The sequence below is a fragment of the Carcharhinus amblyrhynchos genome, chromosome 11 (assembly GCF_965287045.1).
Source record: "Carcharhinus amblyrhynchos chromosome 11, sCarAmb.v2.hapA, whole genome shotgun sequence".
Lineage (NCBI taxonomy): Eukaryota > Metazoa > Chordata > Chondrichthyes > Carcharhiniformes > Carcharhinidae > Carcharhinus > Carcharhinus amblyrhynchos.
Window position 1 is genome coordinate 51,089,304 of NC_137334.1, and position 17,404 is coordinate 51,106,707.

Sequence of the window (17,404 nt, forward strand, 5' to 3'; positions counted from 1 at the left end):
TCGGCACTGTAAGCAAGCCCCAAGAAGAAGACCAATGGCATCTGGGCCTATGTAAATCTTGGACTTTTAAGGTGGGGAGGGATTGGGCACCCTGGGGAGGGGGAGAAAAGTAGCTGGAGGAATGGGTTTTGGAAGCCAAGTAGGAAGGAATACAGTGGGGAGTTGCATCTTTTGGCAGTGGGGGTGGGGTGGGGGGAGGTGGGGAGAGATGTTGGAGTGCTCCCGTTGAGCATTAGGCACCCTTCAAATGTTATTTTCAAAAACATTGTTGCAAAGAATGGCCTGACTCCAGCCTACCTGCCACTGGTCAGTGTTTATTGCTGTGGGGGGTGGTCCAGGGTCTTAAATGGGCAATAATTGACTACTTAAGAGAATAGGTATGATGGTGAGTGGCCTTACCCACCCCCTTATTATGCAAAATTGGATTGGGGTGGGCAAGGCAGCGATCGGCAAACCATCTGACATTTTACCATGCACCCCCTCATCCTGGCCAACAACACAGCACGTGTCTGACAGGGGAGTGGTGAATCCAGCCTGTATGTATATTATGAAAAGGAAATGAAAATGGTACAGTTCAGTGACACAGTGCATTGGAGCCTCTGTGCTACTCCACAGAATGGATGGATAAGCACCGGCACTTGGGATTTAAGAACATAAGAAGTAGGAGCAAGAGTAGGCCATCTAGCCCTTCGAGCCTGCCCCGCCATTCAATAAGATCATGGCTGATCTGAAGGGGATCAGTTCCACTTTCCTGCTTTCTCCCCACAACCCTTAATTCCCTTGTCTGTCAAAAACCTATCTACCCATGACTTAAATATATTTAGTGAGGTAGCCTCCACCACTTCAACGGGCAGAGAATTCCAGAGATTCACCACCCTTTGAGTGAAGAAGTTGCTCCGTTCTAAACTGCTCCCCCCTTATCTTGAGGCTGTGTCCTCTAGTCCTACTATCCTTTCTGAGCGGGAAGAATCTCTCTACCTCTACCCTATCCATCCCCTTCATTATCTTATACGTCTCTATAAGATCCCCCCTCATCCTTCTAAACTCCAACGAGTACAGACCCAGTCTATTTAGTCTCTCTTCATAGTCCAACCCCCTCATCTCCAGTATCAGTTTAGTGAACCTCCTCTGCACTCCCTCCAAGGCCAAAATATCCTTGTGCAAGTGCGGCAACCAAAACTGCACACAGTACTCCAGCTGCGGCCTCACCAGTGTCCTGTACAGTTGCAGCAAGACCTCCCTGCTTTTATATTCAATCCCCCTCGCTATAAAGGCCAGCATTCCATTCACCTTCTTGATCACCTGCTGCACCTGCAGACTGGGTTTTTGCGACTCATGCACAAGGACCCCCAGGTCCCCCTGCACCGTAGCATGCTGCAGCTTTTCACCCTTTAAAAGTAATCCCTCCTACTATTATTCCTGCCAAAGTGGATAACCTCACACTTGCTAACATTGTACTCCATCTGCCAGGTCCTCGCTCACTCGCTCAGCCTATCCAGATCCCTCTGCAGACTTTCCACACCCTCCACACAATTTGCCTTTTCATTCATCTTTGTGTCATCAGCAAAGTTCGTTACCCTACACTCAGCCCCCTCCTCCAGATCATCTATATAAATGGTAAATAGCTGAGGCCCCCAACACCGATCCCTGCGGCACTCCACTAGTCACCAACCGCCAATCAGAAAAGCACCCATTGATACCAACACTCTGCCTCCTATTGGACAACCAATCCTCTATCCACGCTAACACCTTACCCCCAACTCCATGCCCCCTAACCTTCTGAAGCAACCTTTTGTGCGGCACCTTATCAAACGCTTTTTGAAATTCGAGAAACACCATATCCACCGGTTCCCCTCTGTCTACCGCACTAGTCACATCCTCATAGAAATCCAATAAATTCGTCAAACACGACTTCCCCCTAACGAATCCATGCTGTGTCTGCTCTATCAAACCAATCTTTTCTAGGTGCCTCGCTATTTCTTCTTTGATGACGGATTCAAGCATTTTTCCAACTATAGACGTTAAACTAACTGGCCTATAATTCCCTGCCTTTTGCCTGCTACCTTTTTTAAAACAGCGGCGTAACATTAGCCATTTTCCAATCTTCCGGCACTTCCCCAGAATCCAGCGAAGTTTGGTAAATAATCACTAAGGCATCTACTATCACCTCTGCCATTTCCTTCAGAACCCTGGGATGCATTCCATCCAGTCCTGGGGACCTGTCCACCATCAGTCCCATTAGTCGATCAAGCACTACCTCTCTAATGACAGTAATCGCATTCAGGCCCTCAACTCCTACCATCCTTCTATCTTTAATATCCGGCAAACTATTCACGTCCTCCTCCGTGAAGACCGAGGCAAAAAACTTATTTAAGGCCTCCACCATTTCCTCATCTCCCACCACTAAATCCCCCCTCTCATCCTCTAAGGGTCCAAAAGACCCTTAGAGGATGCAACATTTCCTGCAGCATTACTTCCAACTCCTCTACTGCGAGAGAGAATAAGTGGTTTCTCCTGGGCAGCAACACTGGAACCCAATTACAAATATAAAAAGTCCTAAATATCCTTCCATAGGACAGCTTTGTTAAATACTCTTCAGCTCCATCAACCCAGAGCAGCTTTATATGGGAGTCATCATAAAGGCCTTTCCATGGCATTGTGTTAGGTAATTGAGCTCCTCATTCTTTCAGCTTGGAGTTTCCATTGCTTGTCCCAACCTTCAGAAATAAACAATCACAAGATGAGTACAAATCCAACACTACAGAGCTTGGTCCCTTCACTTGTCTAGAACGCGCACAGAGGCTGATGTTGACATGAAATTGTCCCTTGTGTGTTTCAATTGCCCCTTGAGATCCCTAAAACTACAAAATAAAACTCTGCAGTAGACTGTCCACCTGCATTACCAGTTACTAGAGTATTCGACAGGGAAAAAGACTTAAATAAATGTAGCCAAAGCAGTAGGCCTGTTTATTTGGAGACAGCTGACAGATTAATGCACATATGAATAAGGTTTACTTTTCTACTGGGCATTAATGCTTCAGGGAAAACTATGGAATTTACAGCAATGTTTTAGCTGTCAGACAATACATAGATCCGAAACACAGAAATGCAATTTTACATTTGTGGGAACAACTGCAGGTTGCTCAAGAGGTACAAATGAAGACAAATGATTCTGGGAATCTTGCAGAACTTAGAAAATTACTTCTGTCAATCTTTATTTAATGTGTTCCTGACCATCAAATAACCACCAATGCACCCTGATATGGAAGCACCACATCTTTAGCTCCTGCCTTAAGGGGTAGAGTAGAGGCAGAACGGGACACACACATGCTCTCAGCCATTCCCTGATGTATAGTTATTTCCAGTTCACAGCAGTCACCAGGAGGGAATCCTGTCACCAAGAGGAATCCCACCAATGATCCCGTGAGAATTGCCATAACCATTGCACCGCAATAAACCTAAGTGTCAAAAGGCAGACGAGCCCAGACGATTGGAAGAAATTTTCTACCAAAAAAACTCATCTGAGTTCAAGACCTTCCGGTGAGTGCTGGAAATGAAATAGAGGAAGAAGAGGCCTCTACGAGATCCTCTTTCACCATCAGAGGACTTTGGCCATTCCCCTGCCTTTTCCTGAGACCAGCAGCTTCCTTCTGAGAAATGGAGCTGACGTGGGCAGATGGGAGGGTAATCTGCTGCGGCCATTGTTAGCATATGGAAGGAATGATCAGCTGTGTTCTGGGCAGGAATGGAAGGAAGCAAATCAAGGATACATGGCAGTAGTAGACTATGCTACCCACGTTTTGGGTGGCATTGTGAGGCTGGGGGTGGGGGTGCGCTATAGCTCTTCCAGACAGAGTGCTATCCCAAAAGAAATACAAGCCAAAACATCTTTTGTTCAACCTCATCCATGAAGAACCATTCTCATAGATGAATAGTTGTTTTATTTCTCAGTTGTGCAATATCTCTGAGTGACATTGCTGTTTGATGCAAAAATTTTTGTACTATGGGACACGACTACTAGAAACTGAGTGAAGATAACCCACACCCATTTCTAATGGGTTTTACAACCATCAGACATATGAGCCTTTTAACCAAACAATCTGGGCTTGAGTTGAAACCTGTGGTTCCTAGAGGTGCATGCTTTAAAAAGAAAGGTAACTTCTTGCTACACTAAGAAAATAATCAGGCCTCAAAATTCAACTCCGTTGTAGTTGTGGTTTCAGTGCTACAAGAGAAGGGAGAAATGAGAAGGCTTCCCACTGCCTCCTCATTAGAATCCCTAATAAGTCACCATAGAATAGAACCCCTTCAGTGCAGAAGGAGGCTATTCTACCCATTGAGCCTGCACAGACTTTTCGAAAAAGCACCCCACCGAGGCCCGCTTCTTGCCCCTCTATCCCTTCTTCCCTTTCCCGGGTCCTTGGCACTAATGAGACAATGGTGCTAACCATTGTGCTACCATGCTGCCCTACCTCCAGGACAGCCCATGCAAAGTATGATGTTTTTGAGGACAAGAGCGACAGTGTTCCATGCATGAGCCAGAAGTATGCAGAGTAGACAGATTGAAACATCAGTCAGCATGCAACAATGATTCGATGGCCGACCTGTCATTTTAGTAATTAAATCTAATTAAATTAGTCTTAAGCACACACAGCAGAACATACTTCTCACTGCATAATAACCTCCCTCCGATCACAGCTATTTAAAGGGGGTCACCATTCAATCTATAATTAGTTATCTTTGACTACTTACTTGCCATTGCAGAATTTGTGGATTGTTGGTGGAGTTGTGAATTGTTGGTCAAATCAGCAGGAGGTGGTGTTGAATGTTCTGAAGTGCCCACTTCCTGCTGAGCAAAGAAGGCAATCTGCTTGCAGAGGGAGGCATAGACTTTCAACAGAAGGCCTTATCCAGTTACGGTTTTCAAAGAACACTTCTATCTGTGTTTAAGCCAGGAGCAATGTGTTTGGTGGTTGTGTTTTGCCAAAAAGGTGGCCACAGAACTGTGCCATGTCTTGGAACCAAACTTGCAGCAACAGAGCAGGTGGGGGCAGTGCTGCCAGTGGCTGTCAAAGGGCCACTAGCCCTGAATTCTGATGCCACTGGATCCTTCCCGGCTGGAGAATGTTACTTGCAAACAAATCAGAATGTGCTGTGCTTATTGCATCTGGGAGTTCACAAAGACCCGATTTGCTAGGAAAGGGGATTTCATTATATTCTCTTTAAACAGGGAGAGGTGTGAGGAATGGGCAAATGTTTTTGCCAGAGTAGCCAACTTCCCGATTGCGTAGGGAGCTATCAATTGCACATGCCTCGCCTTGCTGGAGATACACCTCAATGGGAATGTAGCAAAACCACAAGAGATATCACTCACTCAATATGAAGTTGATATGTGACCATGTTCAGAGCATCATGCAGCTGAATACCCACAATCCTGGCAGCAAAGATGATGTTTGCATCTTATGTTAGTCCTCAGTTCCAGAATTCTATGAGTCATCATGGTGAAGGACAGCTGCTGTATATGGCTGATGACCAGCCCCCACACTCTCCATTTCTCCACCACACATGGCCACAATGTGGAGGCATGGTGGCACAGTGGTTAGCACTGCTACCTCACAGCACCAGAGACCTGGATTCAATTCCCACCTTGAGTCACTGTGTGGAGTCTGCATGTTCTCTCTGTGTCTGTGTGGGTTTCCTCTAGGTGCTTCAATTTCCTCCCACAGTCTAAAGATGTGCGGGTTAGGTACATTGACCATGCTAAAATGCCCCTTAGTGTCCTTAGATGCATAGGTTAGAGGGATTAGAAAGGGAAAATATGTGGGGTTACGGGGATAGGGCCTGGGTGGGATTGTTGTAGGTGCAGGCTCAATCGGCTGAATGGCCTCTTTCTGCACTGTAGGGATTCTATAATTCTATGAACTCGTTCAATGGTACAGTGACGATTCATTGTATATGATTCACCTGTGCAAGGTCATTAAGCTTGTCACATTGGATCAATGTCCTTCATGTTATGGATATCTGCTTGCACTGCCTTCTTTGAGCTTGTCTAGAGGGCCTGCTGACCCCCTGAGGGAAGAGAATCTTTCTCATCCCATCCTTCTTCCACAGCAGGTTAACTTTACATGGCATTATGTTCACATGGACTGGATCTGGGCCTTCTGCTGTGGCATGCACCATGCAACAATGCTTTCAATGCTGGGCTTCACACCCCAGCCATAAAAATGAGCAGTCAGCCCTTTGAATGGGTGAGGGATAACTACAAATTGCATTCTCTCCTCCAGAATCTGAGCGATCCAATTTACCTTTTTTTTTGAAGTACAGAACTGAAACGCAAGATCTTAAATTAGATCATTTTTGTATAATTTTCTTATTCCACTTTCCATCATTCTATGGAAAAATGGGACACTTTAAAGATTTAGATTAGGCTATATCATTCAGTGGAAATTGGATTTCATATTTTTGCAATAAAGCAAGGTGTTCCAGACTTGGTAATTTGGCAATTTGTGATTCATTGATAGTACCAATGGATTAGACCGAAATATTACCATTCTCCTGAAACTATAGCTGATGAAATATTATTAAAATGAATGCATCAGACTGTACACTGCTTTTGTTCATGGTAGCCATGGCGGAGACCTCATGATAATTCAACACTTTTTGCCCTGTCTGTTTTGCCTGCTGCTTCAGCTGGTCATCATTTGCTGTTCATCTGTTACACTGTCCTCCAGTGCTGCCATTGTTTAGTGCAAGTGTAAGCAATTGTTCTGTTGTAATTTATTGAGTTTGTTCCAGATACAGTGGCTGTCTTAGTTCAATCCTTTTAACCGGAATTATCCCCGTATTGATTTATTTTCTGATGTCCATCTTCAGTGCAGTCTGCATTGAGGGAGGAAGGTTAGAGATTGGGGCTGGAGGGGACAATGTCTGTTCCATAAGCTATGAAAAACCACTTACTTTCTTTAGCCAGCAGCTCCTGACTCCAAATTTGATCACCAAGGTTCCTGAAATGTGCAGCCATTAAAATGGCATAAGGTGTGTCAGCAACAGATTGGAGACATGTTCCTGTGTAGGTTTTAACACTCTCATATCAAAATCCTCTTATTTCGAGGCCAGTGTGTCATCGACCAGTGCACTGTCCTTGCCTTTAGTTTTCAGATGGTATCAATCTTTTCCAGTTGTCTTGCTGAAATTCTCCACTTAAAGTCTCCTGAGCATCCAATGCATGACTGTAACGTCCATCCATATACCTACTCCAGCTCAGTATTAACTATTACTTCTAACACTGGCTGTATTATTCTAAGATGTGAACCGGAGTGACTGTCCCACACTGCATTACAAAGAATACGTCAGGGAGGACTTTCAGGAGCTAAAAGAGACAGTTGCATAACTAAAAAAGATATTGCAACCAGAACACAAACTATATGAAGCTAGCCTCCTGAATGCATGAAAGATTATATATGACTTCAGTAAAAACAATTACCCTCGGAGTTAAGATTTTTAAATTGTCAGTATATGAGTTTTAATTAAAAAAACACTATGTTGAACTACAATTCACTTGAATGCCTTGTGTTAAAAAAGCAATTTTATGATTATATTGAATTCTCATTATTCTGGAGGTACCATTTCTCAGAATGCAAGGATGTAACTCATAAATGCAACCACAGCTATATATTTCCAGTAACATTTTCATTTTTTTGGTAAATTATTCATTATTTGAAAACAGTACATCTTGTTTTATTATTTCCAGAAACATTTGTGATGCAATGGTAGGGCCTTTGATGGGATGAAGTAAATAAAACCACTATTTGTTAAGAGGTGGTTATTTTATGTGCTGGGATCTGAATTAACATTGGTGCTGCTACATTACAATAGCATTATGATCCAAGGCCCAATGCTTGATTTGGTTGTTAGGCAGCTACTAGTCAAAATCTAGATGACATTTTTACAAGATGGATTCTAAAATGGATCCTATACCGGATGTTGGTGAGACCACATTTGGAATATTGTGTGCAGTTCTGGTCACCTCACTATAAGAAGGATGTGGAACCATTGGAGAGAGTGCAGAGGAGATTTACTAGGATGCTGCCTGGTTTGGAGGGTAAGTCTTATGAGGAAAGGTTGAGGGAGCTGGGGCTTTTCTCTTTGGAGTGAAGGAGGATGAGAAGCAACTTAATAGATGTTTATAAGATGATGAGAGGGATTGATAGACTGGACGTGCAGAGACTACTTCCTCGGGTGGATGTAGCTGTTACTAGGGGACATAACTATAAGGTTCATGGTGGGAGATACAGGAAGGATGTCCGAGGTAGATTCTGTGGTTAGGGTGTGGAATGCACTGCCTGCTGTGATAGTGGAGTTGGATACTTCAGGAACTTTCAAGCGGTTATTGGATAGGCACATGGAGCACATCAGAATGATAGGGAGTGGGATAGCTTGATCTTGGGATTGGACATAGCTCAGCACAACATTGAGGGCCAAAGGACCTGTATTGTGCTGTAATGTTCTGTGTTCTAAAATCAATTGAAAGTTGGTGGTGCTTGATCAGAAAATAACATGATTGGTTAATAACTTTACTTGTATTATATTCACCCTCATGTCAATGGCATACAAGACATGAAGTGAATTCTGTTCCTCCAATCCTTAATGCAATGAGTGGATCATGAGATTCTACAGAATCATTAGAACCACTTCCCAAAATATTTTGCTCAGATGAGTTGGGAGTCATTGATACTAAAAGTTTAAAGTTTATTTATTAATGTCACAAGTAGGTTCACTTTAACAGTGCAATGAAGTTATTGTGAAAATCCCCTAGTCGCCACACTCCGGCACCTGTTTGGGTACACTGAGGGAGAATTTAGCATAGCTAATGCACCTGTCAAGCACGTCTTTTTGGATTGAGAGGGGAAACCAGAGCACCTGGAGGAAACGCAAGCAGGTACGGGGAGAACATGCAGACTCCGTGCAGACAGTGACCCAAGCTGGGAATTGAACCCAAGCCCCTAGTGCTGTGAGGATTGCAACACAAAGTTTAAAATTAAAAGTCTCAACAATGTTAAAACAAACACAGAATTTTAAACTACTGTTCAGTGTTTTCTTTCTGTGCCCCCCATGCATCCCCTCACCTCCCTCCCACAGCATGATAATGACCTTTGTGGATTCACTGTGGAAAATACTGAAGGAGATGCTGATAAACAGCTTCTACATGAAGCTCTTGGTTTGCAAAAAGAACAGTTCATAAATCTTGCTGTTAATGTAGATGTAAATGAGCAGTGTACTGTGGCACTGGCAGATGAAGATATCATCGCCTTGGTAAAGAAGGGGCAAGGTGACAGACAACAAGAAACCGATGATGAAGAATCTAACAATGCCAATATTCAGTGTGACATGCAAAGAAGCAATTAGCATGTATGAAGGATCTGAAGGCATTTACTTCTCAATAAAAAGAAACTGAAGAAGGAGCTCTATATTTGAATTCGCTACAGACACCACTCCAAAAAGAACATATGCTGTGTTTGAAACTGGTTACTTTTAAATGCTTATTTTTATTAATCAGTCAAGAAAAATGCATGCAAGCAAATGGACTATTTCTGTTACTATCTATGGGCATAATTTTTTCTTATTGTGGATGCTCCAAATTTTACCTAATTTCTTGAAACTCAAATATTTGTAACAGCAACAACAACTGAAAAATAGGTAAGTAATTTCCACCTGAGTCAATGCTTGTTTTATACTCCTCATGAAATTAACAAGCAGTTTGCTTATTATGCTATAAGGCATACCTTATAGTGTGCAAGAAACAATACTTTTCACTGTATGCTAATACATGTGACAATAATAAATCAAATCAAAATCATATCAGTTTAACTACTTTAAAGATGAAAATGTAGTTATCCCAACTATGTAGAACACAAAGTGGATGGGCAGGTCCTAAATTGTACATCCATTGTTCACAGAGCCCGCTGGCCTAATTAATCAGAAACTACCTCCATTCAGCTGTGAACTTGGCATGGTAGGTGTCTGAAACCAGACGCATGTAAATTAATTTGGCCGGAGCAGATCTGAATTTTGTGCATTCGTTTGGATAGCCAGGGTACCCTTCGGAAAGGTTATGTGTCCCTTTAGGTATGGACCTGGAACAGCTATGAGAGAGGTTAGGTACTCTTTGGGAGAGGTAAACTACTCCTTTATGAGACATTATGCGTCTTTGGGATTATTAAATGTCATCATGAATGTATGTAAAAAATGTATATACTTACTGGAACTTTCACATTTTCAAAGAACTGACAAGGCTGTCAAAGACCTGCCAAAATGTCAAAGAGCTGCCAAAGCTTGTTGAATGTCAAAACTCATTATAGCCATCAAAGTTGTCAAGGGATTTATCTCAGTGGGGTTTTAAATTGTAAAAAAGAAGTGTAGTTTAAAATAATCCGTGCTTGCTATTTCATTCTGTCTGTTGGTGTAAGCCTGGAATGCCGATTAATTGAGCAGTCTGATTGACAGCTCTAAGTAGTTATAGAATAGAAATGTTTGTTTTCAGAAAAGAGTAAGTACTGAAGTGAAATGTTTATTTCATAAAAGATTACTTGAAGGAATTTCAATGTATTGTTTTGTTTTAAATCAATGAAAGAGATTTTTTTTTAAACAGTGATATTAGCATGGTTCCTGTGATTTGCCCATGATGGAGACTAGGTAATTTTTCAAGGATTGCATAACAGAAGGAATGGAAGACGTAGGTTGGCATGGGGGCTATAAAAAGCCATGGGCATGACTGGAGGGCATGTGTTGGCACAGGGGTTTGAAGGGTTATTGAAAGATACATAGAAGGGCATAGGATGGAATGGAGGATATGGAGTAAATGGGCAGTGGGTGGAAGGCATGAGGTGGCATAGGTTGGCATGGATGGGACACAGGGAGGGTGTGAGGGGTGAGGCTTGATGGATTTTTTCTTGTGTTTTTTTCTGGGATACCAACTTTAGCCTTCCATTCAGCTCTCCTCCAAACTTGATAACCTCCGCCCTCATTCCAGGGTTATCCAGTCCAACTTCCAGGGAACCTTGCAACCCTGGAATGAAAATACCAACTCTTTTGGGGGGCAATGGAGAGGGTTGGGGGAAGGGAGTAGGTTGTGTAAAGTTAAGTTGGATGGGGAGAAGAATCCTGCCTGTTGCCTTTCCACTGCCATAGGCTTTTTACAGCAGCGAGGCAGCTGGAAGGGATCCTGCCCACCAATCAGCCAATTGGGCCCTGATGTGGCCTCTTCCATCCCCTCTGCACCTGGGCAGTTTGCCAAGGAGATATACATTGGCAGCCTCCCTGGATGCTGGAGGAGTAGGCCCTCCTCATTGCTCCTGCTATTGTCTATAGAGGGCCCTTTGATAGCCAGGGCTGCCCCCAGTCAAAGGTCCACCCTACTCTCAAGACTAATGCCCCCCCTCCACCCAACTGGGACCTGTCTGACTGGTTCCTTTGTGCCAGACCCAAACTGCACTCCGGTGTTCCCTCCACAGTGGCTGGTCTGAGCTTGGCCACAGTCCCAGCAGTTACCCTTGCTCTCTGTGGTGCTGCTGTGACTGAAGAATTGTCAGCTGTCCAATTGGCCACAGCTGCTGGGTGCAGAACATCCCACCTTAAGGGGGTGGAAAGCATGGCAACAGGCCATTAACGGCATGATGTAGATAAATTTCAGTTGCGGCTTCAACAACTGGCAAAGGTGGGAATTGCCACCGGCTAACAAGGGCCCATAAAACCCTGGAAAGAGATAGTAAGCAGTTTCATAGGAAGATAAAGAGAAATCTGTTTATTCGTAAAGCAGTTAGATTGTAGAACTCTCTCTCACAGAAAGCGGTCGAGGCAAATAGATGCCATACTTTCAAAAGGTAACTAGAAGAGAAAATAAGAGAAAAAGGGATGGAAAAAATTGCTGAACAAATGAAGAAGGGATGGGAAGAGTTTTGTGTGGAGTATAAGCACCAGCACAGATTATGTGGGCTCAATGGCTTGTTTCTGTGCTGTATATTCTATGCAATTCTACAATGCCCATGGGAGCGGGTTAATCAGAAATAATTGATCCAAGGACATGGACAGAAAGTGATCTTCCATAATTTGAAGATCAGCTTCAAGATAAAGTAGAAATGTTATCGGCACGATATGAGGAATATTTCTAAATCAAGCCGGATGCTTGCATGTTAAGAAAATTGCAGCAAGAAATTGAACTACTGAAAGCATGAGGTGGATTTACATGGTTTATGATGGCAAAGGAAGGAAAGTACATATGCGTGTCACAGGTGACAAACCCTCTACAGCCGAACTTTCAAATACTCCCAACTAATTTTAGCACTCTTGAGAGTAAAAGAATCTATGGAAAGCCTACTGTTCAAGGTGCAGACCAACTGATTTTCATTCTATTAATGATATATTATTTGATTTGTACCCAAAGGCTAAAGACTTTATGTAGTATCAATACAGAAAGTCAGCAGAAGAGTTTGTGTTGAGGGCATGGAGACAGTGGGTGATGGTTGAATTGCTTCAGTCATCCCAGTGTTTAATTGGAGGGAATTGTGGTTCACCCTAGGCTGGGAGTCAGGCAATCAATATGACAACAAAGAGATAATGGTGAGGTTAACAAACAAGTAACGTTTTTACTGGTGAAATTGCTCCGATGAAATTTCTAAATGTTGCCCATTGACTAATGTCAAGTCTGAGAAAGGGTTTAGAACTCACTTGAAAATTCATTTTGTATCTATATTCTTCCAATCCTGGTGCTCCTCTGCATTAGCTTTTAGTGAGGTAGTACCAAACCTTAAGATGGAATACCCCTCCCCTGTTTAGTCAGCTGCCTTTCAGTTGATTTATAATATAAGCAAATCATGGACAAATGCCAGAATTCGACTATTTCTGCTTACTGTCAGCTGTACTCACCTGCTTATGCCCAGAGGAAAATATACCCCTGACTGCCAACCTATATTTGGACCATGAGCTGTTGCTATGCAAAAGACTGGTACGTCACTGTAGCTAATTGCTCCCTCAAGACACCATGATGCATTTTAAAGAACAAACAACATTCAATGAAAGTGCCTTTGTCTTCATTAGCTGTGTGTGGTACAAAATACTTGTAATGTATTATGCTGAAGAGATTTGCATGTATTCTTATGAGGCCAAAGAAATTGCTGCACTGCAAGGCTATTTTAAAATGCAAGCATTTTAAAGTTTGGTTTTACCCCTCACCAGATTTTTCCTGACCAACTTTCTCCCTTCTCCTGAAGGAGTTGATTATTTTTCTAGTTCCACTTGGGGCAATATATGCCCAGCAGTACCTCGCCAATATTCAAACCCATATTTGCTGTGCTGTGTTCTCATTCTTGCTGCTTGTCTGATGTCTCCAAAGCCAAAACGAACTGAGGCTGGTCTAATCTGAATGGCCCAGCTGCTCACTAAGTAGTCATTGGGAAGCCCTAATTTTTTAAAATGCTTTTCTCTCATTTACTGCCTCCCATTCCCACTGCCATGCCATCCTGAAATTGATGATGAAAACTGGAGCATGGCTTTCACAGATGCTGGCAGTCCCAACGGTCATTGATGGCAGCTAGTGAGTATCAGCAAACTATTGGAACATGACAAATATCATGGGTAAGTCCAACCTATTCCCACAAGGACATTTAAACAGTGTGTTTCCAGCAACAGTCACTGGTTAGGAAGAAGGAACAGGAATCGCAGCTGATCCTTTTTTTTCTTCAGCCAAGTAATCAAATCTGGAGCTCCACATAGCACAGTGAGACACTGGATGATCTCTAGTAGTCAGATCTGGTAGTTAGATGAAAAAGGCATCTGAATTTATGAGAAGATTCTGTCAGTAGATTCATGTAGGGCATTATGACTGCAACTGAAGTAAATCACTCTTGCATGGATAGTGTGCACCACTGGTCTAAATGAGAGTCTTTTAGATCTAGCTAAAAAAGATAGAACAATAGCACCTGTAAACTGTCCTCCTTTATGCTACAATTAAAAGAACATGGATGTTGTTTTTAAATCACCAGTACATACTGGAATAGCTAAATTACAGGAACCTAAATTGTATCTATAACATCTATTAACAGCTAAAGGAACATAACTCCATAAGTTAAATAATTTATTTCCCCATTTTATGCGTGACTGTGCATGCACAGTGAGATTTAGTTGACAATACAAAAAAATCTACAGGAAAACAATGAAAGAATAAAGAAAATGATAGCAGAGCATTTTTAAAAAATGTACGAATCTGTCAACTGATTACACAGTACAACAACTACACCAGCATCACCAGAAACACTCATTGGGAATGACAGTGATTTATGATATTTTCCGCAGCCCTCCAGGGAATGTATTTATTCTGCAGATATCACCGATGAGTAGAAGTAGTAAGAAGCAAAAGAAAATAACACCAAACTGACACATAGGAAATAAATTACATTAGGATTGATAAATGTCTTCATATTAAAACTCCACAGAACAACTAACGAGTTCAAAGTTTTCAAATAATATATTATGCACAGTGACAGGTTTAAATATCAAATATGCCTTGCAGCCAATAAAGAGGTTTACCAATTATGGCAGCAGCAATCCAGGAATTGTACATGTTCACTGTAAAAGTACACCAACTCAATTTTATATTGCTGTTAACACTCACACCACTTCTCAAGTTAATAGCAAAATATAAAGATACTGGTGTAGATTTTGACTTTGAGTAATCATTATTTCTTCAATTTTTACCTTTATTGACTTCAGTACTACTTATGCTATAAGTTTAGCAGCAAATACTAAGCAGAAATGTTCTGGCCAATTCATATATTTTCATATAGATAAACAGAAAATGGTCACTGACCTGAGATGTTTGCTCTGTTTCTTTGTCCAGAGATGCTGCCTAGTCTGTTGGGTGTTACCAGTGTTTTCTGGTTTTATTTCAGAGTTCTGTCATCTGCAGTATTTTGCTGATGTATCCATGTTTTGTTTTAAAATTGTTACATTAGGAATCTGAAAAGTAAGTCATGGCTCTGAGGTTCCATATGGAGAGTTGCTTTGCATTTTCACCAGTGGGAAACGCATTGTGCCAGGAAATGGTCTGGACAGCTGTTTGCAACAGCATGGGCCAATCCACTTACACATTTATTGGATGAGTGGATGGTGTAAATTTAAGACAGAATGGAAGAAAGGAAGTTTCTTGCACATTAGGTCACAGCATGTCAACAGCCAGTTCTGGCTGACGATTTCAGCAACTAAATATAGAGCGGTGCTTTGTCCAGTGAGTGGATAGTCAAGCTAGCTGGAATAGATGTCAAACAAATCTTGTGCATTAAAATTGTGCATCATATCTGATATATAAATGAGTCCACTGGGAGTACAGGAGATTTTGGGGGTATTAATTTTGCGAGGGGGCAGCGGGAGGGCTTCTTCCCTATTTTGCTGTACAAAAAATTCTTGCCTCATCTAGAAACAGAAATTATACTAAAAAAAACATGAATTTCAGCACCTATTGACCCAAAGCATTTCAAAGCTTTTACTGCTCACAGTTCAAATGTAAATAAAATATGAAGTTACTTAATAGGCCACAATAATAGCCAGCTGCAACATATCTGCTGTTTTTCAGTGTTACGGTAGCTAAGAAACATTAACAGATGCCTCAGCGTGTTTTCTGTAAATTGTCATCAAGCCTATTATGAACTTAATTTTCAAATAGTCTGTTTACCAAGAATTCAATCCACAGGTACCTACGCCACCAAATATCATTAACAATATGAATGTTGCACATGAATCAAATCTCAAAAATATTATTATTAATTTATTAACCATTTAATAATTTAGTTAAGAATTAGCAGTTATGACAAATAGATTGTTTCCTCCTGTAAATGTTTTGCTAAAAGTTAAAAGTTTGTAAAAGAAAACGTTATTTTCATTGAATAGATTGAAAAATGGAAAACATGGAAAAAGTCACTTTGAAATCATAGTGAGATATTCACTGACATTTTCACAACTCTGCAGGAATATCTAGCATGGAGACATCCAGTTTTGCTGCCAGCGACAGATGGAAAAGGCTTTCAAACCTGGCAGATCGCCAGAAAATGCAGGTTCTTTGATGTTGTACGAAGATTTCAATCCAAATCTTTTGATGAGCATTGAACTTCACTGAATCTTGGCAGATTTTTTTTCTATCCAATTAAGATCTTATACTTTACAAATCACAGGGCACGCTGTGGGGGGTGGGAGGAGAAATGCAGAAAGGACAGGACAATGCATGGTTAACCCTCTCTGGATTAAATTGAGGTAGGTTGCACGCAAACTTCATGCTGGCTGCTCATCAACATGATTGCTGTATACAGTCCAGCACAAAATGCACTGCTAACTGACTACGCGCTCAGTGGGGAGTCTGGGAGCATACGTGGTTAGCATGGATAGCCAACTAGGCTGCATCTTTTCAAGACAATCTGCTCCTCTTAAAGGGGAGGTGCAGTCAGCCTACAATAGTTTCTAGCACAGTCTCAGAAAAAGCTATGCTGGAAGAAAATAGACTGCAAATGGAGCAATAACAATAGCGGTTTGACAGGACTCTCTGAAGCCTTTGTTTTATTCATTCGTGGGACATGGTCGTCGCTGGCTGGCCAGCATTTATTGCTCATCACTAGTTTCCCTTGATAAGGTGATGGTGATACAAATGAGTGGCTGCTGAGGAGGAGCCGCTTGCTCATCCTTAGCTGCCACCGTGATGGCCAGGTCTAGATCAATCAGACCGAGGTCCATTCTGCATGGTGAGGATTAGAGAGACAGTGATTGGTAGATACATATCATTGTTTGCAACAATCGCAGCACCACCCCCCAATTCACTCACTGGGACCAGTACCCCCACTTGTGGATGCTGGCAACACATTCTATTGTGCCATGCTTCACCTGATTAGGTTGCCTGCCTTTGGTGTCATAAACATGGCAGGCAGGGAGAGCATACAGATTGTTGTGCAGGCGTGGCTATTGCAATCTCTTGAGCCATTGCCATGAGTGCTACTACAGCATTCCCTTCCAGGCATGTGTTGCAGATCAGGGACATGGGGCAGGGACAGACTCCTAATTATCACAATATGGGTTTCCATTCTCTGCAGAGTGCATGCAGTACATAAGAACATTAGAACATAGAACAGTACAGCACAGTATGGGCCCATCGGCCCTTGATGTTGTGCCGAGCTATGTCCAAATCTGAGATCAAGCTATCCCACTCCCTTTCATTCTGGTGTGTTCCATGTGCCTGTCCAATTACCACTTGAAAGTTCCTAAAGTGTCTGATTCCACTATCACAAAAAGCAGTGAATTCCACACTCCAACCACTCTGAGTAAAGAATCTATCTTGGACATCCATAAGAACATAAGAAATAGGAGCAGGAGT